We start from the raw sequence: 24,496 nt of genomic DNA, 5'->3' as shown, positions 1-24,496 counted from the left end.
TGAACAGCTTCTACAAGCAATTTCTACAAGCAACAGCTCCCTCACAGGGAAAACTGAGCAGGTACATTCAGAGGTGGGCCTCCTGCGTCAGGACATGCAATCCTTGAGGGCCCGAACAGCGGAAGTCGAGACGCGAGTGTCTGAACTTCAGGATCAAACTGTAACACTCAAAACAAAAATGACCACAATGGCTGGATTGGCAAATGCATGGCGCCAGAAAGCAGACGATCTGGAGAACCACATGCGTTGAAACAATATACGAATCATAGGACTGCCAGAGTGCTCGGAAGGTCAGCATCCAGAACAATTCCTGGAGGAGTGGCTGAAATGTAATCTCGGAGATGAGTTCTCCTCGACATTTGCGGTGGAGAGGGCGCACAGAGTTCCAACAAGGCCTCCTATTCCAGGCGCGCCACCACGTCCCTTTTTTAGCAAAGATGCTCAACTACAGAGATAGAGACACAGCACTCCGTCTGGCCCGACAGAAGAGCCCACCAAAGTTCAATAATGCTGCCCTCTCGATCTTTCCGGACTTTTCGGTGGACCTCCAGAAACAGAGGGCCCACTTCATGGAGGTGAAGAAGAAATTAAGGGAGCGGAACATCATCTACTCTATGCTGTACCCTGCCCGGCTCCGCATAGTGCATGAAGGGTCGCCTCTGTTTTTTACTACACCTGCTGAGGCTGAGGACTGGCTACAGGTACACCCGAAACCTAAGGGGCAGAAGCCATGAGATTACTTTCCTAAGTGACATTTTCTGTGCCCCCTGGCGACCCTCTTCTTCCATGGTTGCTTGAAGCCCCCTTTGGAGACAGATGGGACTTCCCCGTGCCTCGAGTGATGGAGGAATTGGCCAGGAATTGGTTCTTGTGAAATGGGAGCCCTATCTTGTGCACCCTTATACCACCTATACCAGGACACTGTATTCAGTGGTGGTATCCCCATTGATGTTTGAAATGTTTTACAGGACTTATCGGAAAGGTCCTGAAGTTCGATATTGGTTCTATATGTTCACAGCTGCAATTGCATTAACTTTATTTCTTTGCAGGGACAGGCTTATTACTGTTGGAGGGTTAACCACACTTAATTGCAGGGCAGAAAGCGTCTTATACCTGGGATCCTGGTTCTATAAAAAGATCTATGTGATATGGGGTCAGAGCTAATATTTATGACCTGGAATGTCAGAGGCCTTAAATCGCCCAAAAAACTTATTAAGGTATTCTCCCAAATTAAGCAAGTCAAGGCCCAACTGGTGGTACTGGTAGAGACTCCCCTCACACGGGACACAGCCAGAGTAGTAAACAAACCGTGGGTACAATGGTCGGCACATGCGTTCCACACCAGCTACTCCAGGGGTGTCTCTCTATTGGTCCATAGACATATCCGTTGGGAAGTGAAGGTGGTGAGGCGTGACCCGGAGGGGCGATTTGTGTTTATATATGCGTCTATAAACTCTAGAGATTATGTGCTGTTAAGTATTTACAACCCCCCGCCAGCTCGCATCTCCATTCTTAAACAAGCAATGAGCTTTGCCCTCAATTATCCAGATGCGTATGTGTTATGTATGGGGGATTTTAATCTTGTGATGAATGAGGAGCAGGACAGGTTTCGGATGGATGGAGGGGGACAACATTCGGCCACACACTTGACTGATTTGCAGCAATGCGCGGAGGGAGGTGGGTGGATTGACCTTTGGCGACTCCGGCATCCTAACACCCGAGAATATACATGTCATTCTTCTACTAGACGCACGCTGTCCCGACTAGATTATATTTTTGGGTCAAGCAATATCGCAACCTGGGTGGATGACGTGGTACACGGGGTCAGGGGCATATCAGATCACAGCCCAATGATTCTTACTATGAAGACTAACCAAGGTGTTGGTAAACCCTTTTGGAGGTTAAACCCCTTTTGGCTGAAACTAATAGATCAAAGTGATAGAACTCTGTCCCAAATAGAGGATTTCCTGGAAGCACACCCTAAACCCTGGAATATTAACTTGGTGTGGGACACTCTTAAAGCCTACCTTAGAGGGTGTTTGTCTTCAACCATAACATATCTTAAAAGAGTGACTCAAACTGAGGATGATATAGTAGAGGGGAGACTTAGGGACTTAGAGGCAATATATATATCGGCCCCAACCGATGGAAATAGAGCGGCCTGGATGCAATCATATAGGTCATATATGCAGCACTCTGAGACCAAGTCCAAACGCAAATTGTTCTTTACCCGACAATCATATTTTGAGCTTGGAAATCAATCCAGTAAATTATTGGCATATATGGTTAGGCAACACAACACTTCAAATACAATATTGGGTATACGGAGGATGGATGGCTCAATAGCTACATCCCCTGAGGATATTTTAGAGTGCTTTTGTGAATACTATAAAACCCTATACACATCTAGAAATCCTCATGGAGTTCAAAGTTGTGTGACATATTTGTCGGATTTGGAGTTTCCCACTTTGAGTGAATCACAACGGGAGTCTCTGGAGGCAGACATCACACTGGATGAAGTGATTACTGCCATCTCGGATATGGCTAGGGGGAAATCTCCGGGTCCAGATGGCCTTCCCATAGAATTCTATAGTAAATATTGTGACGTATTGGCCCCGATTCTTTTAGAGGTTTTCTCACAATTTTCAGCCGGCGACTCTCTACCTGCCTCCTTGTACGAAGCACATATAGTTGTGCTGAGGAAGGAGGGTAAAGACCCACTAGACTGTGGTTCATACCGTCCTATATCCCTAGTTAACGTGGATTACAAGATCTTTACCAAAATACTGGCGTCCAGGCTTAATTCAGTCATATTGAGTATAGTTCACCCAGATCAAACCGGATTTATGCCTGGGAAAAACACCTCTATAAATATAAGACGGGTCCAGTCTATAGTGCAATATAGCACACTGGTCCAAGAGAACGAGTGGGCCTTGGCCTCGCTGGACGCGGCCAAGGCATTTGACTCGGTAGAATGGCCATTTTTATTTGCCTGCCTCCAGAGATTCGCTTTTGGGCCTAAATTCAGTAACTGGATTCATATGTTGCATAGGTCCCCGACAACAAGGATACTAGTCAATTGTGCTATGTCTACACCCTTCGCATTGAATCAGGGCACAAGACAGGGATGCCCTCTGTCTCCAGCATTGTTTGCACTAGTTATTGAAGCTTTGGCAATTAGAATCCGCTCTCATCCACAGATCACTGGAATCACTATAGCCGACTGCACAGATCAAATAGGATTGTATGCGGATGACATGGTTGTCTTCTTAGATCGAGTGCAAGAGACTCTACCGGTGGTTATAGATACTATAGATACATTTGGGGAGTTTTCGGGACTACGCATCAACTGGGATAAGTCGGCTTTGATGCCATTGTAACACCCCTGTAAACGGGTCGTTACAGGGTATTAAATGTTACCCCATTTTTCCCGGGCAGGAGGAAGAAGGGTCCCCACAACACACACTAACATCACACTGGCAGGAAGGAGTTAACAGCATTTGCAGCATGAAGTTTGTTCTGAGTCCATGACTCATCCTGTCTCCTTAATGAGCAGGTGGCTGGACACAGGCAGGTCCCCATGACAACCAAGGGGAGGGGGGCCTGAAGGAGTGAGTTTAGTGCAGAGCACACAGAAGTTTTGGAGAGAACGTCAGGGGCTGCAAGGGAGTGCAGACGTGCAGAGAACAGCTCCTGCTGAGGAGATGCCACGAGACCAGGGCTGATAACATCTAGAGGAGGGGAATGGAGCTGAGGACTGGGGTTCCCTGGAGAAAGCTGTACGCGGTGGCGGTTTGTGTGGTGCCGCCACCGGGGATGAGAGAGACAGAGAGGCGGCGAGTTCCCAAGATGCTCTATGCCACGGGGACGGCACTAACGCACCGAAAGGGAGAGACCCCCAGAACACCTCACCGGACACCCCTTCCTCCTACCTGCCCGGGACCGACCGAAGGCTACAGGCGGCGAGGACCAGCACCCCCGGGTGCGATGTGGAACGGACTCTTAATAAAGAACAACTGGAACCGCACTCTGTGACTGCTGTGAGTAATGCCGCCGTACTGTGCCCCCGGTGTCCCTGAGGACTGTTGCCCTGGGTCTCATTAAGCTCCCGGGGCTCCCCCGCTCCACCCGTGGGGAGTGATTCCATCCGGCTGCCCGTAACACCTGCTCCGGAGAGAGACCGCGCAGCGGCGGCTTAACACCTGGCCGCAAACCACGGGTGGCGCTGCAAGCACCACCGTCCCCGTCCCGTACCATTTCCTGGGGAAGAGCAATGGCAAGCCCCCCCCAGGGACCCCGTTACCCTCCTTCCACCCCCCTTGTAACACCGGACTGACGGTCGGACATTCCTTTTTATTGAAACCCGCCGGGGGGGGTCACGGAAGCCGGGTCGGGCCACTCACAGCCTGACCCCGAATACCACCGGCCCGGTGACCGTGCGAGCCCTGCAAGCCCCGGCGTGGGAGTTTCACCATTAATGCATGGGTCTGGAATTTCAATGGAGGGTAGGTCACCTTTGCAAGTGGTAACTAGCTTTAAATACCTGGGAATACACATACAGAAAGACCATACACTAGACCTGCAGACGAGTATAACACCACTTCTAGAGCACGTTAAACTTAAATATAACTTGTGGAGCAAGCTACCCCTGTCAGTGGTTGGCAGAATAAATTTAATCAAAATGATATTACTTCCAAAGCTTAGTTATACACTACAACATAGTGCAGTATCAGTACCCAAATCCTTCTTCTCAATGTTGAACTCTCTTACTACTTCTTTCATATGGGGGAAATCCAGACCCAAACTTCGGTTATCCATTTTACAGAGATCCAAAAGTCTGGGAGGGATGGCTTTACCGGAGTTCTTCCTCTACTACCTCGCGGGACAGCTTAGGGAACTAGAGACTTGGATGCCTGGATGTCAGCTGCCAAACTCTGAGAGTCACTTTGCACGCGCGACTGGGACTGATTGTTTAGTGGGTTTTCTCGAATCAGAAGGACTGAGAACACCACGGCAATTACCCCTCCTCAGGTTGGCAAGATTAGTCTGGCGACAAGCCAAGATGGTGGTACACTTCGAAGGGGTGGTGGCGGAACTCCCATTATGGGGGAATAGCTACTTCCATACTCTGAGAGATCACCCCTCGGCGCAATTCTGGGCCACTCACAGCGTCAGTGCATTAGGTGATCTTTTTGTCCCGGGAACCACAACCTTCAAGTCCTTTGAACAAGTCCAGATTGAATATAATGTTCCAAGATCACAGTTTTTTAGATACCTGCAGATTCGCACAGCGATTCAATCCCACATACAGAAAGTTGGAGTGAGGAAATTGATATCATCACTTCCTATGATAGGTACTCTAAAATCACAAGGACCTCGAGGCCTCATCTCAGCTATATATACTTACCTGTTGTCGGTGGGGGTGGAGTCGGACCCCTTGCCAGCCCAGGATAGATGGAAATCTCTAATTCCCTCTCTACAGGGAGAGGAATGGGAAGAGATATTGGAATCTCCGACTGCGGTATCCCCTTCGGTTAATAATAAGTTGATTCAATGCTACATTGTCCACCAGGCATACCTTAGTCTAACTCGATTATTTAGTATGGGCCGTTCTCGTACATCGGAGTGCCCGAGGTGTCATCTCTCAGGGGCAAATTTCATACATATGATCTGGAGCTGTCCCAATATATCTTCGTACTGGTGGGGAGTGACATCTCTGCTGACATCGATTGTGTCGATTCCTGTTTTATGTGACCCTTTGATATGCCTATTTGGGGTGGTGGAGGAAGAGTCCTGGGATCATTACATGACAATATTCCTCAGAGATGCATTGTTTCTGGCTAGGAAATTAATAGCTCTGAGGTGGATGGGAGATTCGAATCCAACTGTGCGGTCCTGGGTTAAACTAGTCAATGCAACCATAGTCTATGAGCGGGTGGTATATTATAATAGGGGGTGCTCGGGAAAATTTAACAAAATCTGGGGTTTGTGGAATTCTTCTCCAGACACACTTGCGGAGGTTTGAGGGAGATTATGCGGATAATGGTGGTTCCCGTTAGATGTTGGGATATGAAACACTGTCCAATGGTATATTGAGGTATAATAATGCAATGTGGCTGTTGTTGTTCTTTCTTTCTTCCTTTTTCTATTCCTCTTTCTATCTTGTTTTCAAAATATGGTCATGCTGATAGTTAGAGCTGTTCTTATGCTCAATATAAAATTAGATATATATGCAAATGATAAGAAGTATGGATAATAACATTGTTCTATCTTAACTGCTAAAGATATTATGGACTTTATATGACTGTTTATTGTTATATTTAAATATTACTATCTATATACTGAGCTATCTTTAGATGGCAAATGTTAGTTGTACCATGTTTGAAATTGTTAATAAAACGAAGTTAAAAAAAAAAAAAAAGGCTCCAGGGCGCCCAAGAAGGACCACCAAACGCCAGGACTGTATCTTAAAACTGTTTCAGCTGCGGGATCGGACTACCAGCAGTGCCGAGCTAGCTCAGCAATGGCAGCAGGCTGGTGTGAGTGCTTCTGCACGCACTGTGAGGCGGAGACTGCTTGAGCAAGGCCTGGTTTCAAGGAGGGCAGCAAAGAAGCCACTTCTCTCCAGAAAAAATATCAGGGACCGACTGATATTCTGCAAAAGGCACAGGCAGTGGACTGCTGAGGACTGGGGTAAAGTCATTTTCTCAGATGAATCCCCTTTTCGATTGTTTGGGACATCTGGAAAACAGCTTATTAGGAGAAGAAGAGGTGAGCGCTACCACCAGTCTTGTCTCATGCCAACTGTTAAGCATCCTGAAACGATTCATGTGTGGGGTTGTTTCTCAGCCAAGGGAATCGGCTCACTCACAGTCTTGCATAAAAACACAGCCATGAATAAAGAATGGTACCAGAATGTCGTCCAAGAGCAACTTCTCCCAACTGTCCAAGAGCAGTTTGGCGCCCAAAAATACCTTTTCCAGCATGATGGAGCACCTTGCCATAAAGCAAAGGTGATCACTAAATGGCTCATGGAACAAAACATAGAGATTTTGGGTCCATAGCCTGGAAACTCCCCAGATCTTAATCCCATTGAGAACTTGTGGGCAATCATCAAGAGACGGGTGGACAAACAAAAACCAACAAATTCTGGCAAAATGCAAGTATTGCTTATGCAAGAATGGACAGCTATCAGTCAGGATTTGATCCAGACGTTGATTGAGAGCATGCCAGGGAGAATTGCAGAGGTCCTGAAGAAGAAGGGTCAACACTGCAAATATTGACTTGCTGCATTAACTCATTCTAACTGTCAATATAAACTTTTGGTACTCATAATATGATTGCAATTATATTTCTGTATGTGATGTAAACATCAGACAAACACAATTAAAAACCAGATCATGTGAAAATATAATTTTGGTGTCATTCTGAAAACTTTTGGCCATGACTGTACACACTACCTTGTTGGGCTAACACGCTGGGTATGAAGCACAGTGTGCGCAAAACCCTGTAGGTCTGCAACAAAATTAAACTTATCAAGCCCTATGACAGAATTGTTAAATGTCTCAATAGCTAAAATGGAAAGACTGCATACAATGTTTGACTGAATAATTTACAATTAGGGACCATTCTTGAATACAGTATATACTCAGTATATCTTAACTAAAATTTGCTACAAATATGTAAGGGATGAAATGTAAACGGAACCTGTCACTAGATCCATGGTTTGGGTAGCCTTGTTGCATGATTGCAGCAAGGAATTATTTTCTTTGAAACTCTTCAGCGTTTCAGTTTATAGCCAACCTGTGACTATAGGAATAAATGAGACTAGACTTCTTCCAACCCTACACCAGGTAATTTACAAGTCTTTCCCAAGTGTCTATATATGGGGAGTCCTGTCAGTCAACTGGAGCGGTGTGGTGAGAAGCCAACTTGATGTTACGATAACTATGGGATAGCAAGAAACCAGGGCTCCTAGGCTGTGCCTTAAGCTAGGGGATACTTCTGATGAATGAGAGGCCTAGGTCTCCTTCCTAGCCCTTCTCCTGACCAGTCCTGATAGACTTCCTCCTGCAAGGGAGAGACAGGACAGGAGTGTAATGAAACTTCACAAATAAAGACAGACCAGGTAAAACCAAAACTCACAAAGCACATAGTCACATAGCATGCACACACAAAGGTAAAGAAAATAAGAGGTTCAGGAGGAAGAAGAAGAGCAGGACGGAATCTACAAAACAACAGAGGTAACTTCCACAACCGCGCCAAGCAATGAGTATAACTTTCGCAAGTAGGTCTGGGACAGCACAGGTCACAGACCAATATAGAATAAACTATAGCTGGCATGAGTGAAAGGTTTCAACCAGCATTAATAGGAAGGGAGCAGATGTGATAGGCCACCACACAACATGTGATGAAAGGAGCAGCCTAGCAGAGATTAATACTTGCTAGACTGCCTATGAAACAGCAAACAGCAGATCAACACCAGAGTTTGTCTGTGTGGATCCTAGACCCCAGAGAAACCACTGGGCAGAGTGTCAGAACAGATCAACACCGCCATGACATTTGGCAAAGTTTGTGCAAAATTCTGTGTGACACCTGAGTGGCACAGAACAAGTTTTGCCATTTTCTATAGTCTCTGGAAAACAAGGTTTTCTTTGAAAATCTGGAGCATTTTAGAGGAAAATGTACCTGGCTTTAATTGTGCAGCCAGGCTCTAACTCATGCTTTTCATGGTTTGAGCAGCATGAATCATGTAAGAGGTTTCTTATAATTGAAATGTTATTGCACCAAAGTAGTAGAAAAAAAAAATTATTGTCAAAATTAAAATATAATTTACACTGCTGGCAACATCCTGTTGATTAATTATTTGTCTGAAGGAAGGGAGATAGAAGTCGGTGGTGACGTCACAACCTCACGTGAGACCAGGGATACGAGCACTGACATCACTGGAACAGCACCAGCACTGTAGGCAAGTATATGATTTTTTTATTTTAATGGTGTCAAACATGGGGAATGAGAAGGGGTTTCCAAGTAGTGGACAACCTCTTTAAACCCTTAACAACTTATGACATACTATACATGTCAACTAAAGACCATATATATATTTTCAACCATAAAGGATATAAAATCATTATTTTACTATTTTACTAAGTTTAGTCCCTAGGTTTGTCCCTGCCTGACAGTGGAGGTAAGTACACCATTAATCTGTCTGATACCTAACTTTGTAGTTATTGCCCTACATGTCTTCTTATTTATTATATTCTAATTTTAACTAAACTTAATAAAGCTATGTGCGCACTGGGCGTTTTTAGCGGCGTTTTTTCTCGTTTTTCGGGTACGGTTTTGTGCGTTTTTGTGCTCAGAACTGCATGTCTTTGCTTCCCCAGCAAAGTCTATGAGTTTTCATTTTTGCTGTTCGCACACAACTTATTTTTTTTAGCTGCATTTTTGAGCTACAAAAAATGGACATGTCAATTCTTTCCTGCGTTTTACTGCGTTTTTCACCCATGCAATGCATTGGAAAAACGCAGGAAAACGCAGTGATCAAAAACGCAGCCAAAAACGCACCGAAACGCAGTAAAAACGCATGCCCGGTCTTTCTTCTCCGTACCAATACAGGCTCACCTTAGCCACTATCTACCCTCAGTAGGGAATCCCTCTAGTTACCTGCATACCACTTTCAGGCCATGCACCTTCTACTACTATCCCTGTTCATGACATATTCACATCATATGTCTTCACATTATGTGCTTATAGCAAAATTATTCCTTGGCATGCTATTAATCAATTCTGCAGACAGCTGATGCGATCACCTGGACCTATCCATTGTTTACGTGACCGAGTGACCACCTGCACTCATCCACCCCTTGATGACTCACACCCCACCATCTGGTTTTGGATGGTTCATGGGCCATTAGGTTACTTCGGACTTCGTCCAGTTACACATTGAACCCCTTTTTTTATCTATTCTTAAGGTATATAGATCAAGGCTTAACAATAACCTCCTGTGGAGAATACAATTGTACGCGTACCTTTATAGACCAATTGTCCTTGAGAAAGACCCCTGAAGGGTCGATACGTTGGACTTTTTTCTTTTGCATATACCTTATTAATAAATAACGAGAGTTGCTGCTTACAGAATTGCTCCATTTTTCTTTTTTCTTGGTGTGCCGAAGCTATCCTAAAAAAAATTTGTACTGTTTTTTTGCTTCTTGGCACCCTCCCTTTTGATAGTCGAGCCAGGTCTTACATACAAATACGAAATAACGTTTGGAACTCCATTCTATGTCTGAACTGGGTGCAAAAACCTAAAAAAACATCACTATGGGGAGATAAGGTATGCACACCAGTGACTATGTAAGGGGAATACATGGAATAGCAGAAACTGCTGTGTGAATACTGACATGAAAAATTCAATAGCTATATGTACGAATGAAATGTGAAAAATGGAATCTGCATTACTGCCATGAATATATGAATAAAGAGAAATTTAGCTACTGAATTGATCAATGCAATAGAGCCCCAACACTACGCCAAAGTATTTCTCTACGTTGGGGTCCCTAGCTTGTGTGTGTCCTCTCATGCAGTTAAAAAACTTACCGTGTATGGGAAGCTGAGACCCAGGCTATATATACGATGTGGATTGGCAATAGGTGTGTATGGGGAGGGTTCCCAAACGAAAAACTACTAACAAATACGAAATAACGTTTGGAACTCCATTCTATGTCTGAACTGGGTGCAAAAACCTAAAAAAACATCACTATGGGGAGATAAGGTATGCACACCAGTGACTATGTAAGGGGAATACATGGAATAGCAGAAACTGCTGTGTGAATACTGACATGAAAAATTCAATAGCTATATGTACGAATGAAATGTGAAAAATGGAATCTGCATTACTGCCATGAATATATGAATAAAGAGAAATTTAGCTACTGAATTGATCAATGCAATAGAGCCCCAACACTACGCCAAAGTATTTCTCTACGTTGGGGTCCCTAGCTTGTGTGTGTCCTCTCATGCAGTTAAAAAACTTACCATGTATGGGAAGCTGAGACCCAGGCTATATATACGATGTGGATTGGCAATAGGTGTGTATGGGGAGGGTTCCCAAACGAAAAACTACTAACAAATACGAAATAACGTTTGGAACTCCATTCTATGTCTGAACTGGGTGCAAAAACCTAAAAAAACATCACTATGGGGAGATAAGGTATGCACACCAGTGACTATGTAAGGGGAATACATGGAATAGCAGAAACTGCTGTGTGAATACTGACATGAAAAATTCAATAGCTATATGTACGAATGAAATGTGAAAAATGGAATCTGCATTACTGCCATGAATATATGAATAAAGAGAAATTTAGCTACTGAATTGATCAATGCAATAGAGCCCCAACACTACGCCAAAGTATTTCTCTACGTTGGGGTCCCTAGCTTGTGTGTGTCCTCTCATGCAGTTAAAAAACTTACCGTGTATGGGAAGCTGAGACCCAAGCTATATATACGATGTGGATTGGCAATAGGTGTGTATGGGGAGGGTTCCCAAACGAAAAACTACTAACAAATACGAAATAACGTTTGGAACTCCATTCTATGTCTGAACTGGGTGCAAAAACCTAAAAAAACATCACTATGGGGAGATAAGGTATGCACACCAGTGACTATGTAAGGGGAATACATGGAATAGCAGAAACTGCTGTGTGAATACTGACATGAAAAATTCAATAGCTATATGTACGAATGAAATGTGAAAAATGGAATCTGCATTACTGCCATGAATATATGAATAAAGAGAAATTTAGCTACTGAATTGATCAATGCAATAGAGCCCCAACACTACGCCATACAGTCATATGAAAAAGTTTGGGCACCCCTATTAATGTTAACCTTTTTTCTTTATAACAATTTGGGTTTTTGCAACAGCTATTTCAGTTTCATATATCTAATAACTGATGGACTGAGTAATATTTCTGGATTGAAATGAGGTTTATTGTACTAACAGAAAAAGTGCAATCCGCATTTAAACAAAATTTGACCGGTGCAAAAGTATGGGCACCTCAACATAAAAGTGACATTAATATTTTGTAGATCCTCCTTTTGCAAAAATAGCCTCTAGTCGCTTCCTGTAGCTTTTAATGAGTTCCTGGATCCTGGATGAAAGTATATTTGACCATTCCTGTTTACAAAACAATTCCAGTTCAGTTAAGTTTGATGGTCGCCGAGCATGGACAGCACGCTTCAAATCATCCCACAGATTTTCAATGATAATCAGGTCTGGAGACTGGGATGGCCATTCCAGAACATTATAATTGTATCTCTGCATGAATGCATGAGTAGATTTGGAGTGGTGTTTTGGATCATTGTCTTGCTGAAATATCCATCCTCTGCATAACTTCAACTTTGTCTCTGATTGTTGCACATTATTGTCAAGAATCTGCTGATACTGAGTTGAATCCATGCGACCCTCAACTTTAACAAGATTCCCGGTGCCGGCATTGGCCACACAGCCCCAAAGCATGATGGAACGTCCACCAAATTTTACTGTGGGTAGCAAGTGCTTTTCTTAGAATGCCGTGTTTTTTTGCCTTCATGCATAACGCCTTTTTGTATGACCAAACAACTCAATCTTTGTTTCATCAGTCCACAGGACCTTCTTCCAAAATGTAACTGGCTTGTCCAAATGTGCTTTTGCATACCTCAGGCGACTCTGTTTGTGGCGTGCTTGCAGAAACGGCTTCTTTTGCATCACTCTCCCATACAGCTTCTCCTTGTGCAACATGCGCTGTATTGTTGACCGCTGCACATTGACACCATCTGCAGCAAGATGAAGCTGCAGGTCTTTGGAGGTGGTCTGTGGATTGTCCTTGACTGTTCTCACCATTCTTCTTCTCTGCCTTTCTGATATTTTTCTTGGCCTGCCACTTCTGGGCTTAACAAGAACTGTACCTGTGTTCTTCTATTTCCTTCCTATTTTCCTCACAGTGGAAACTGACTGTTTAAATCTCTGAGACAACTTTTTGTATCCTTCCCCTGAACAACTATGTTGAATAATCTTTGTTTTCAGATCATTTGAGAGTTGTTTTGAGGAGCCCATGATGCCACTCTTCATAGGAGATTCAAATAGGAGAACAACTTGCAAGTGGCCACCTAAAATACCTTTTCTCATGATTGGATACACCTGCCTATGAAGTTCAAAGCTCAATGAGGTTAGAAAACCAATTTAGTGCTTTAGTAAGTCAGTAAAAAGTAGTTAGGAGTGTTCAAATCAAGAAACTTATAAGGGCGGCCATACTTTTGCACCGGTCAAATTTTGTTTAAATGCGGATTGCACATTTTCTGTTACTACAATAAACCTCATTTCAATCCAGAAATATTACTGAGTCCATCAGTTATTAGATATATGAAACTGAAATAGCTGTTGCAAAAACCCAAATTGTTATAAAGAAAAAAGGTTAATATTAATAGGGGTGCCCAAACTTTTTCATATGACTGTATATATAAGAGCCCAAATATTAACATCATCAAGTCTATTATTACAAGAATAGACAGAAGGATTTGCACAAGCTTACATCCACGGAAGACCTGTGGTTAATTTTCCAAGATGTTTGAAACAAACTCCCCATAAGTTCGTTCAATAACTGTGTTCAAGTGTATCTACGGTAGGAGAATCAATGCCTTGATGCTGTTTTGAAGGCAGAAGGTAGTCACACCAAATATTGATTTGATTTACATTCCTCTATTTTTATCAGTTTATAAAATGTGAATAAACTATCACTTGTAGCTTAAAAGCAATCATTCTTTTTTATACAGCATTTTTTCACACCTGCCTTAAACTTTAGCATAGTACAAAATATATATTTTTAATTATTTTATTTAAACTTAATTGGGTTCAAAAGACCTCTTACTTTGCTGAAAATTTCCACAGTACTGTATATATGGACAGAGGCATTCATTAACAACCTTGTCAGGATGCCACTAAGTAAATTAATAAGAGCTCCCATAATGACTACCATCTTAGTTAAACAAAAATATAAACACAACACTTATTTTTGCCCCCATTTTTCATGAGCTGAACTCAAAGATCTCTAAAGCCAGCTTTACACGTTGCAATTTCGCATACGATATCGTATGCGATTTGCAACGCCCCCATCGTATGTGTGGCACGTTCAATTTGTTGTACGTGCCGCACAAACGATTAACCCCCGTCACACGTATTCACCCGTCCATACGACCTCGATGTGGGCGGCGAACGTCCACTTCCTGGAGTGGGAGGGACGTTCGGCGTCACATCGACGTCACGCAGCAGCCGGCCAATAGAAGCGGAGGGGCGGAGATGAGCGGGACGTAAACATCCCGCCCACCTCCTTCCTTCCGCTTTGGCGGCTGGAGCCGCGGGACGCAGGTAAGATCTGTTCAATGTTCCCGGGGGTGTCACACACTGCGATGTGTGCTGCATGCAATTCATGAGGAATGCATGACGTGTATGCGATGAACGGATTTCCGTTCAATCGCAATCGCACGTACCTGTCTCACACTACAATGTACCTTACGATGCCGGATGTGCGTCACTTACGACGTGACCCCGCCGACACATCGTAAGATACATTGTAGAGTGTAAATCCGGCTTAAGACTGTAAGGCCTGTTTCACACATCAGTGAAAAACACAGACGTTTTTCACAGACGTGTTAAAAATGCATGTGTCCCTCCATGTGCCATGATTTATGGTACACGTAGGTTGTCCATGAGCCATCCGTGATCTGTGATCGGTGATTGCACATGGAGATAAACTCACCTGTCCCTGCTCCTGCTGTCTGTGGTGCTGAAGTCTCCAGCTTTGCAGCATCCGGCCTCCGCTGTCTCTGCTTGCATAAATGAATATGCTTGACAGTAATTGGCCGGGCAGGAAGCTGCAGAGAGCAGAGGCAGAAAACAGCGTCGCTGGAGAAGATGAGTTTAAAAGGCTTTTTTATTTTCAATGTTCGTGTTTTTTTGGTACGTGTTTCATGGACTACACCATAGTGTGCTCCGTGGATCATCAGTGATGCCTGAAAAAAATGGACACGTCTCCAAGCAGAGCACACGGTCACGCGTGTATGCTGCACGGAGACACAGTCAGTGAAAAATCACTGATATGTGTGCAGACCCATTGATTATAATGGGTCTGCGTATGTCAGTGATTCTGGTACGTATAAAAACTGCAACATACGTACCAGAAACACTGACGTGTGAAGGGCCTAAGCATGTATTAGTGAGCTCTTCTCCTTTGCTGAGCTAATCCATCCACCTCACAGGTGTGGCATATCAAGATGCTGATTAGAAATCAGGTGTGCCAAAAGCTGGTGTCACACTAAATGACAGCGACAACGACGTCGCTGTTACGTCACCATTTTCGGTGACGTAACAGCGACCTTGTAAGTCGCTGTTATGATCGCTGCTTAGCTGTCAAACACAGCAGAAGCAGCGATCATAAGGTCGCTGTGCTACATGTTCAGAGAGCAGGGAGCCGCGCTTAGCGCTGGCTCCTTGCTCTCCTGCAGCACACATCGGGTTAATTAACCCGATGTGTGCTGCAGCTACATGTCACAGTTCAGAGAGCAGGGAGCCGCGCTTAGCGCTGGCTCCTTTCTCTCCTGCAGCACACATCGGGTTAATTAACCCGATGTGTGCTGCAGCTACATGTCACAGTGCAGAGAGCAGGGAGCCGCGCGCACTGCTTAGCGCTGGCTCCTTGCTCTCCTTGCTACAGTATACATCGGGTTAATTACCCGATGCATACTGCAGCCACATGTCACAGTGCAGGAGCCGGCACTGGCAGCAAGAGCGGAGGCTGGTAACCAGCGTAAACATCGGGTAACCAGGGAAAGGTCTTCCCTTGGTTACCCGATGTTTACGCTGGTTACAGCTTACCGCAGCTGCCAGTGCCGGCTCCTGATCGCTTCATTTCGTCGCTCTCTCGCTGTCACACACAGCGATGTGTGTGTCACAGCGGGAGAGTGACGACCAAAAAATGAAGCTGGACATTCAGCAACGACCGGCGACCTCACAGCAGAGGCCAGGTCGTTGCTGGATGTCACACACAGCGACAGCGACGGGACGTCGCTGCAACGTCACAGAAAATGGTGACGTAGCAGCGACGTCGTTGTCGTCGTCGTTATGTGTGACACCAGCTTTAGGCTGGCCACAAAAGGCTTCTGAAACGTGCATTTTAATCACACAGCACAATGCAACAGATGTCCAAGTTTTGATGGAGTGTGCAATTGCCATGCTGACCACAAGAATGTCCACCAGAGCAATTGCCTGTCAATTGTTCATTTCTCTACCTTCAAAGATAGAATTTACCAGTACATCCAACCGGCCTCACAACCGCAGACCATGGGTAACCACACCAGCCCAGGACCTCAACATCCAGCATCTTCACCTCCAAGGTCACCTGAGGATAGCCACCTGGACAGCTGCTGCAACAATTGGTTGCATAACCAAAGAATTTCTGCACAAATGGTCATAAACCATCTCATGGAAACTCATCTGCATAATTATCATCTTCGTTCGGGTCTCCACCTGTCTTCGAAAAATTGTAAAACTGCACATTATAGAGATGGCCTTTTATTGTGGACAGCCTAAGGCACAACTGTGCAATATTCATGCGGTCTAATGAGCCTCTTGATATGCTACATCTGTGAGATGGATGGAAGGAGAAATTGTCAGTAACACAGAATGACACAAATTTGTGAACAATATTTCAGAGAAAAAAGCCTTTTGTGTACATACAAAAAGTCTTAGATCTTAAGTTCAGCTCATAAAAAATGGGAGCAAAAAGAAGTATTGCATTTATATTTTTGTTCAGTGTTCATATACTTTGAAATATTTCGTCTATACAGAATATTCTTGGTTGGGCATTGAGCAAATAGTTTAAAAGCACAATACTTATGTAGAGAGCATCGACTACTCTGAAGAATACGTCATTAGAGATTATTTATAGAGCCTTGTCTAATGAGCTTAAATATGAAATCTGATCCAGCAGTCTGTGTGGCCCAGACCGCGTGCATAATCAGTCCTTGTGTGCAAACCTCACGCAGATACAAATTGTGGTGTCTTCTGAAAATAAGATAATTGCATGGAAGTTGTTCAGAAGTAAGATAAATTGTTATAGAGCTTCTCGTAATATTTTGATTGAACACAGAGACTTTTTCAGCTGTGGCTTGTTGCAAATACTCTTTTATTTTCTAGCATGTTACTCCAATTATTCCTTCGCAGTTTCTTTTGGTGGAAATTGGGAATACTTAGGTGTACCGTAAACTATACGGTGGAACCTTGGTAAACGAGAACAATCCGTTCTGGGAGTGTGATTGTTAACCAAGTTACTCGTTCAGCAAAGCAAGATTTCCCATAAGAAATCATTGCAATGCAGTCAATTCGTTCCACAACTTGTTAAATGTCTCAACCTGGTCCCCTATTGTGCCATTCCACACACGCACAAACACACACAAACACACACAAACACACATAAACACACACAAACACGCACGCATGCACACACACATATTATTCTCACCTTACCTTCCGTTCCATCGCCGGCCTCCTGGAACTTGCAGTTCGCCCGTACAGGATGCGTATCAGATAACCATCGCGACCGATGCCGGACCTTCCGCTCCCAGTGCGCTGATGCCAAAGGCAGGAGCCACTTGCCTCTGATTGGCCAGCGCGCTGCCTTTGAATAGCGGCTGAAAGGGGAAGTTCCTACCTCGTCGCGATGGTTACCAGATACATATCCTGTAGCAGCAAACTACAAGAACCATGAGGCCGGCGATGGAACGGAAGCTAAGGTGAGCATAATATGTGTGCATGCATGCATGTTTGTTTGTGTGTGTGGTTACACTGTATACACTAATGTACTATCGCTGTCCGGATTTAAGGCCACCTTTACACAGCAATATTTTAGTTATTATTTTACATCAGAATTAGTAATCCTAGACCAAGAGTAGGTCTCAAACCTGCCAAATATGTACTGTAAATCTTCCCATTATTTTTTTTTCTGTGTAGTCTCCATCCCTAGATTTAGCTTACCAAAAGAGATTTATAGTAACAATAAAAAAAAACACAATTAATGCTTCGTGCAGTTCAAAAAACATTTGAGAAAATTGTTACCCCCTAAACTTTATAAATCTGCGTCATCTAGTGTAGTTGTATTAAAATAGTTTCTAATTGTTGTCTTCCCCAACTTTCAGCTTTGCACCGATCTTCTTCTGGATCATGTGAGCGCTCCTATCCTTTGACAGCTCATACAAGGACCATTGTTTGGGGTAGTGTTACATTCATCAAGGTAAAGCCAGCCATATAGATTAGGTGGCTATCAGCCGAACAATGGTTTGGTCGATCATTTAGCCAACAGTGATCTTGGCCGTCTCCCATGCACAGGAGCGTTTGCTCGGCAGAGCGCTCCGGTGTCCTCTATGAGACAGTCACTTACAGGCGTGCGGCTCATCTCTGGAAGAACAACTCAATTAGCAATTTGATTCTTGGACAACCCCTGATGGTCAGTTAGCTGGCGTCCCCATACAACTTAGAGTGTAGGCGAAATACATCAATATCGTGTGGCTAACAATAGTATAATGTATGAAAAACAATTCACAGAAATATATGGCAAAAAGTTAAAAATAGTCTTTATTGATAATATTAAAAAGGAGACTCCAACTCCATAACAATGAGTGCATACTGTACATGTGACGCAACTCAGACCAACAAGACAAAGGAGAGAAATATATAATAGCATAAATATTAAACAATTTTTGATATCATAAACCGACCTGTATTCATCCTTCTGTTGGAATAGGGCCTTTTGCCTATGAAGACCCAGAGCGAGGCTTCATAGACTTACATTGTTTAATTTAATTTCTAATTTGAAGTCATGTGACCCAGTTAGAGAATGAGAACAAAGCTGGGAACCGATAAGGATGTCGATGGGTAAATATTTTAATACAACTACTCTACATGACCTACATATTTAGAAAGGTGTTTAGGGGATACCATTTTTGTTGTGCTTCTTTAAAATACCTGGTGTACCCTCTGAAGTGCACATAATGTATTCTTTGTCATAGCTCGTGTATAAAATCCGAGTTATTTGAAAGTTGCGTGATGAAAATATTCTCGGACAACCCAGGTCACTCTGCCTACTATCCCATTCCTCTGGATAGCAACATCTTCTCCAGCCCTAACCAACTGAGTTAAAAAAGGGGACAATATAAGGAAGTCAAAGCTTATTGGATTACTGTAGGATAAACATTCTGGCCTTTACCTCAATGAGGATTCTTTATCATCTTCTTTTCAATCCCTTGTTGTACAGTCCGGACATACCTGCATAAGTCTTGCTGTAACTCTCTCATGCCAGAGCATACAGACACTCAAAGTGCAGTGCAACACAAGGGTATCAACAGGAATGGTAGAAAAGGAAGGCCCTGGCAATAGGGAGAAGGGAGAGAGGACACCTCCTCCAACTCACCGGAGTCTGTACCCTACGCTCTTTAATGTCCTTATACACATCGTTCCCCCCTATGTCTCCATTACATGCCTAGGCCCTCGCTTGCTCTAATCTAACCCTAGCTATTGAGAAGGCCGGAGACAACACTAGTCTCACCACTGCAATAACACAATACAAGGTAAGGGAGACAGAAGGAAAATAGACACAAAAAGGAAAACATTCCAAGCTCCTCCAAAGCAACTAAACACCACAGCTGCAATAGTCATGACTCCTCAGTGGTCAGCATAGAATGAGAATCTATAATTGATGTCAGATGGTAAGACACATTACTTTTTATAGTGAAAGAGAGTGATCACAAAAGAGCTGCAGCTGAGAATAAGGCTACAAAGCACGGAAAGAGTCCTTAACCCCTATAGTAAGAATAGAAAGTAGATTCACTCAAATATAAGTTGTAGAACTGTCCATAGACCTTCTGGTCCCTTGCTGGAGGTCTCCCTGGAGTGGGACACACTCATGACAAACTTACCTCCACCTTCTTTTATTTCCCATCACCCCTCTTGTGTGTGACAGTTACTGTTACTGTATGTCTTTTTCCTACAGATACCTTGACGTAACCTTATCCAAAGATCCTCTATGAAACACTATGTAATTTGTTGCTATAATAAGTTTTATTTCTATAGCGCCAACATATTCCGCAGCTCTTATTGCTCTTTAGGACCACTATTCTAAAATGGCCCATAACTCATTGTATATGCTTAGTCAATTATTTCTGCATTGATGGAGTTTCTTTATTTTTAAATTAAGTTTTATTTAAAATAAAGAATTTAGACAAAAATTGCCAATGTCCTTTTTAATCTTTTTAGTGAGGTTCCTCCAACTCCCAGTCTCAATTTTTTTCTGTAAAATGGCTGTCAACCTCTCTGACTACTCAATGCACTCGCTACACTTGTCATGCTACACTAAGCATATTGCGTTTTAATACTCTGATATATGCCATTTGCGCTTGGTTGGACCAGGCACATGCAAGAGAGAGTATTGTAGACTACCAAAGTACATAAAGTACTCTGAGAATCTGGCAGATTTACATGAAAAGGGAACTGAGAATTGAAGGAACAATACCAAAAATTTGGGCAGCAGATATGTAAACTATGCATTTATGATGACATTTTTATTGTCAAAAGATGTGTGAAAGCTCTCCTCTAAAATTGGGGCAAAAGATTATTCTATTTCAAAATATTTGCAAATAAAAACAATATAAAAAAAGTCATACAAAAATGTATTATAGTGCAAGAGGTGGTAACAAAGCATGTTAAAAATATCAGCACTACTGATGGGCGAATACTGAAATATTCAGGTTCAAATTATTTGTCTTGAATATTTTGTACTATTTATTACTATTTGTATATTTGTCACAAATAACGAATCTAATGCGGGCTTCACACGGTATGATCTATCGTGCGATTGCACGAGCGATCGTACCTGCCCCCATCGTTTGTGCGTCACGGGTAATTAAATGCCCGTGGCACACAAAGTCATTAAACCCCCGTCACACGTACTTACGTGCTGAGCGACCTTGCTGTGGGCGCCGAACATCCACTTCCTCAAGGGGGAGGGACGTTCGGCGTCACAGCGACGTCACACAGCGGCCGGCCAATAGAAGCGGAGGGGCGGAGATGAGCGGGACGTAAACATCCCGGCCACCTCCTTCATTTCGCATTGCCGGCGGGAGCCGTGGGACGCAGGTAAGCTGTGTTCATCATTCCCGGGGTGTCACACGGAGCGATATGTGCTGCCCTGGCTACGATAAACAACCGGCGCCATTAAAAATAAACAATTTTTTAAAAATAAGCGACGAGTACACGATTCATGATTTGTGAGCGATTCTGCGTCGCTAGGAGGTGTCACACGAAACGACGTCGCAAGCGATGCCAGATGTGCGTCACGACAACCATGACCCCCGACGATGCATCGCACGATAGCGCGTCTCGTGTGACGCCCGCTTAATACTAGTCAATGGGAAACTCGAATAATTTTCCAGCGGACCCGCCCAGGGTGGAAAAGAGCTGAAATCAAATGGGAACAGCATGCCTAGATACATCTATGAAACATAGATCGCTTCTCGGAACAATGTTGTCAAAGTATTATGCCACTTTGAAATGCAGTCTCCCGCCTATTTGGAATAACAAGCACAGGTAAAGTAGCCAGCTGTGGGCTGCAGCCCCCAGATGTGTGTTTTATCTTGACTGATTACCAAAAATAGAGACTCACCCACGTTTTAGATTTTTAAAATTACTTAAATAAATAATAAAATAAATGACATGAGTTTCTGGCTATTTTTGATACCGTGCACAGATAAAGCAAACAGCTTGGGACTGGTATTCTCAGGCTGGGAAGGTCAATGGTTATTGGGCCCTCCCCATCCTAAAAAATAGCAGCTGGCAGCTGCTCCATAATTGGTGCATCCATTAGATGTGTGCCTGGTGCTCTGGCAATTAAGGTAATATCTGGGGTTGATGTCAGCTGTGATTTGTCAAAAATCACAGGTGCCATAAAGCCCTGTATTGGTAATGGAGTGGTGTCTATGAAATCCCTAAATTAACAATTGCCGCAGTCTTGCAATTCGACAGCGAGTTCAAATGAGTTCACTGAGGTCAGTGTGAACTCCAGGTGACCTGACTGCCGGATTGCTGGACTGCTGCGCCACTGTGTTCCACAGTCTGGCAATACGGCAGTGGGTTCACCAGTGGTCACACTTGGGAAACCCAGCTGTGAATTCTGGTGACCTGACTGACCTCATCGCTTCTCACAGCCACGTCCTACACTGCTCTCAGTATCCCAGGAGCTGCAGCTGCAATGATCAGTTGTGTATTCCATCACTGCAGCTTCTGGATTACGTCGGACCTGCAGAGGTGTTTGGAGGTGTTACGGTATGGCTTGCTGATAGACTAATAGATGGAGAAATACGCCTATCAGAAGTCAGGGTCCACCGTGCAGTGATGTTATGGCTGCTGCTGGTAGATAGGTGCCTGAACTGTAACTAGGCAAATGCTACTAAATATCAGAGTCCCCTGAGTTAAAGAACCCACAGGGAGGAAAGTAAAGGTAAGACCATGAACTCTATTACAACACAGAGAGGTATGGGGTATAGCTATAGTAATGGCAACTCTGTTTCTGCACAGAGGGGTATGAGGTATAGCTATAGTAATGGCAACTCTGTTACTGAATAGGGCGTCAAGGCCTGAGATCTCGTGTTACAGATCACACGGATGCTCTAATATAAACTCTAGCGAGCACTGTTATTTCACAGTGTCAGGTTACGACTTATCACTTCTGTTACTTCACAAAAGCAAATATACTGTGTATATGTGGTGTACATAGTACAAATAGGGTGTATTTAGTGGACACTAACCGTATCCCACAATGGAGGAGACTCAAAGGGTGTATAGAGGAGTCAATGAGGTCACTAGCTCCTATCAAGGACTACTGTGGAGTTCCACCGGCTAACTACCAGTGAACCCAGTACTAGTGTAGCCCACAAGCTCTGCCTAACCATCAACTGACACTAAACCGGTCTGATGTGACCGCGACGCCTCGCCCTACACCTGCCTCCTAAACCTGTATTAGTCCCAGAGGACTTCGACGCCTGGCCCTGTACTGACGTGGTAAGTGCTTGCTGCACCACATATGAAGACAACTGAGCACGGCCATGTGGGTGCCCAAGGCTTATATAACCTAAGGACAGCCCACAAGATGGAGATCCCTATGGCCCGCCCAAACCATAACCAATGAGCGGTCTTCCATGTGACCACACGTCACTGATGAAGTCACTGTGGCCAATGGGATCGTTCCACATCATCTGTGATGTCACTATGGCCAATGGGATCGCGCCACATCATCTGTGATGTCACTAGGCCAATGGGATCAGGCCACGTCATCTGTGATGTCACCACGGCCAATGAGTTCGCACCACGTCGTCTGTGATGTCACCACAGCCAATAGGATTGCGCCACATCATCTGGATACCTGATGCACTAAGTGCCTGAGCATGCTCAGAAGCCTGAACCACTGACTTAGTCTCAGAATTGAGACTATCAGGCTGAGCATGCTCAGAAGGCACAACCCAGGACTTAGGCTGAAAACATCTGGATGTTCGGGTCAGTACCTGAGACTCAAGGGAGCGAACAGAACGAGGCCAAGCATAGGGGGAAATAGTCCCAGGAGGCATCCGAGAAGACGCCACAGCTTGGTTTGTGACAGGAGGGTTGATAAGTCGGTGAAAGAGGGTGGGTTTGTTAATTATTATTTAAATGAAAGGATTTTTGTGTGTTTGGGTTTTCTTTTATTTTACTTACATGGCTGGTAATGGGGGGGTCTCATAGACTCCTGTCCATTACCAACCCAGGGCTTTATGGCAGCTGTTATTTTTGACTAATCATGCCATCACACCAGGGAAACCAGAAAAAGCCAGGTAAAGGTAATGGATGTGCCAATTGTGGGATGGCTGCGGGCTCCTATTTTTAGGCTGCAGAGGGCCCAATAACCATGGACCTTCCCAGCCTGAGAATGCCAGTCCCCAGCTGTCTATGTTACCTGCGCTAGTTATCACAAATAAGTGGAGGACCACACGTAATTTATATAATTTTTTTCGCTGCGCCTGTAGCAAAGATAGCTATGGCATTACCGTGATTGGCAGGCAATCCCCACATGTTTAATGAATGCAAATCAGGCGCCAAACATGTGAGTAGGGGAAATGAAACTCACAAGGCAAATATCAAAATACTGGACGAGTAACAAATATCCCAAATATCCTAAATAATTTTCGTGTGAATAATGAATAGTGCCAAATATATTCATTCATCACTAATGAGCATGCATTATCAGGTAGCAAAACAGCCTTGTGGACAATGCAAATTTTAGCATGGGATCAGGACCTCAATAAAGGGTTCACATGTTTAAGTGGACTGATGTTCAGCTCACAAAAACCCAGAAGACCATTAATGTAACAAATGACATGA

At 43.9% G+C, this 24,496-nt stretch overlaps 1 protein-coding gene across 1 annotated transcript in view; it reads right to left on the bottom strand.

The window, feature by feature from the left end:
• Window positions 1-24,496, bottom strand: part of CFAP95 (cilia and flagella associated protein 95) — a 90,245-nt gene that overhangs the window by 2,654 nt on the left and 63,095 nt on the right. The window lies entirely within an intron of this gene.

This window comes from Anomaloglossus baeobatrachus, chromosome 1 (assembly GCF_048569485.1).
Source record: "Anomaloglossus baeobatrachus isolate aAnoBae1 chromosome 1, aAnoBae1.hap1, whole genome shotgun sequence".
Taxonomy (NCBI): Eukaryota; Metazoa; Chordata; class Amphibia; order Anura; family Aromobatidae; genus Anomaloglossus; species Anomaloglossus baeobatrachus.
Note: the sequence above shows the minus strand (reverse complement) of the source record. Positions and strands in the feature narration are given on the sequence as shown.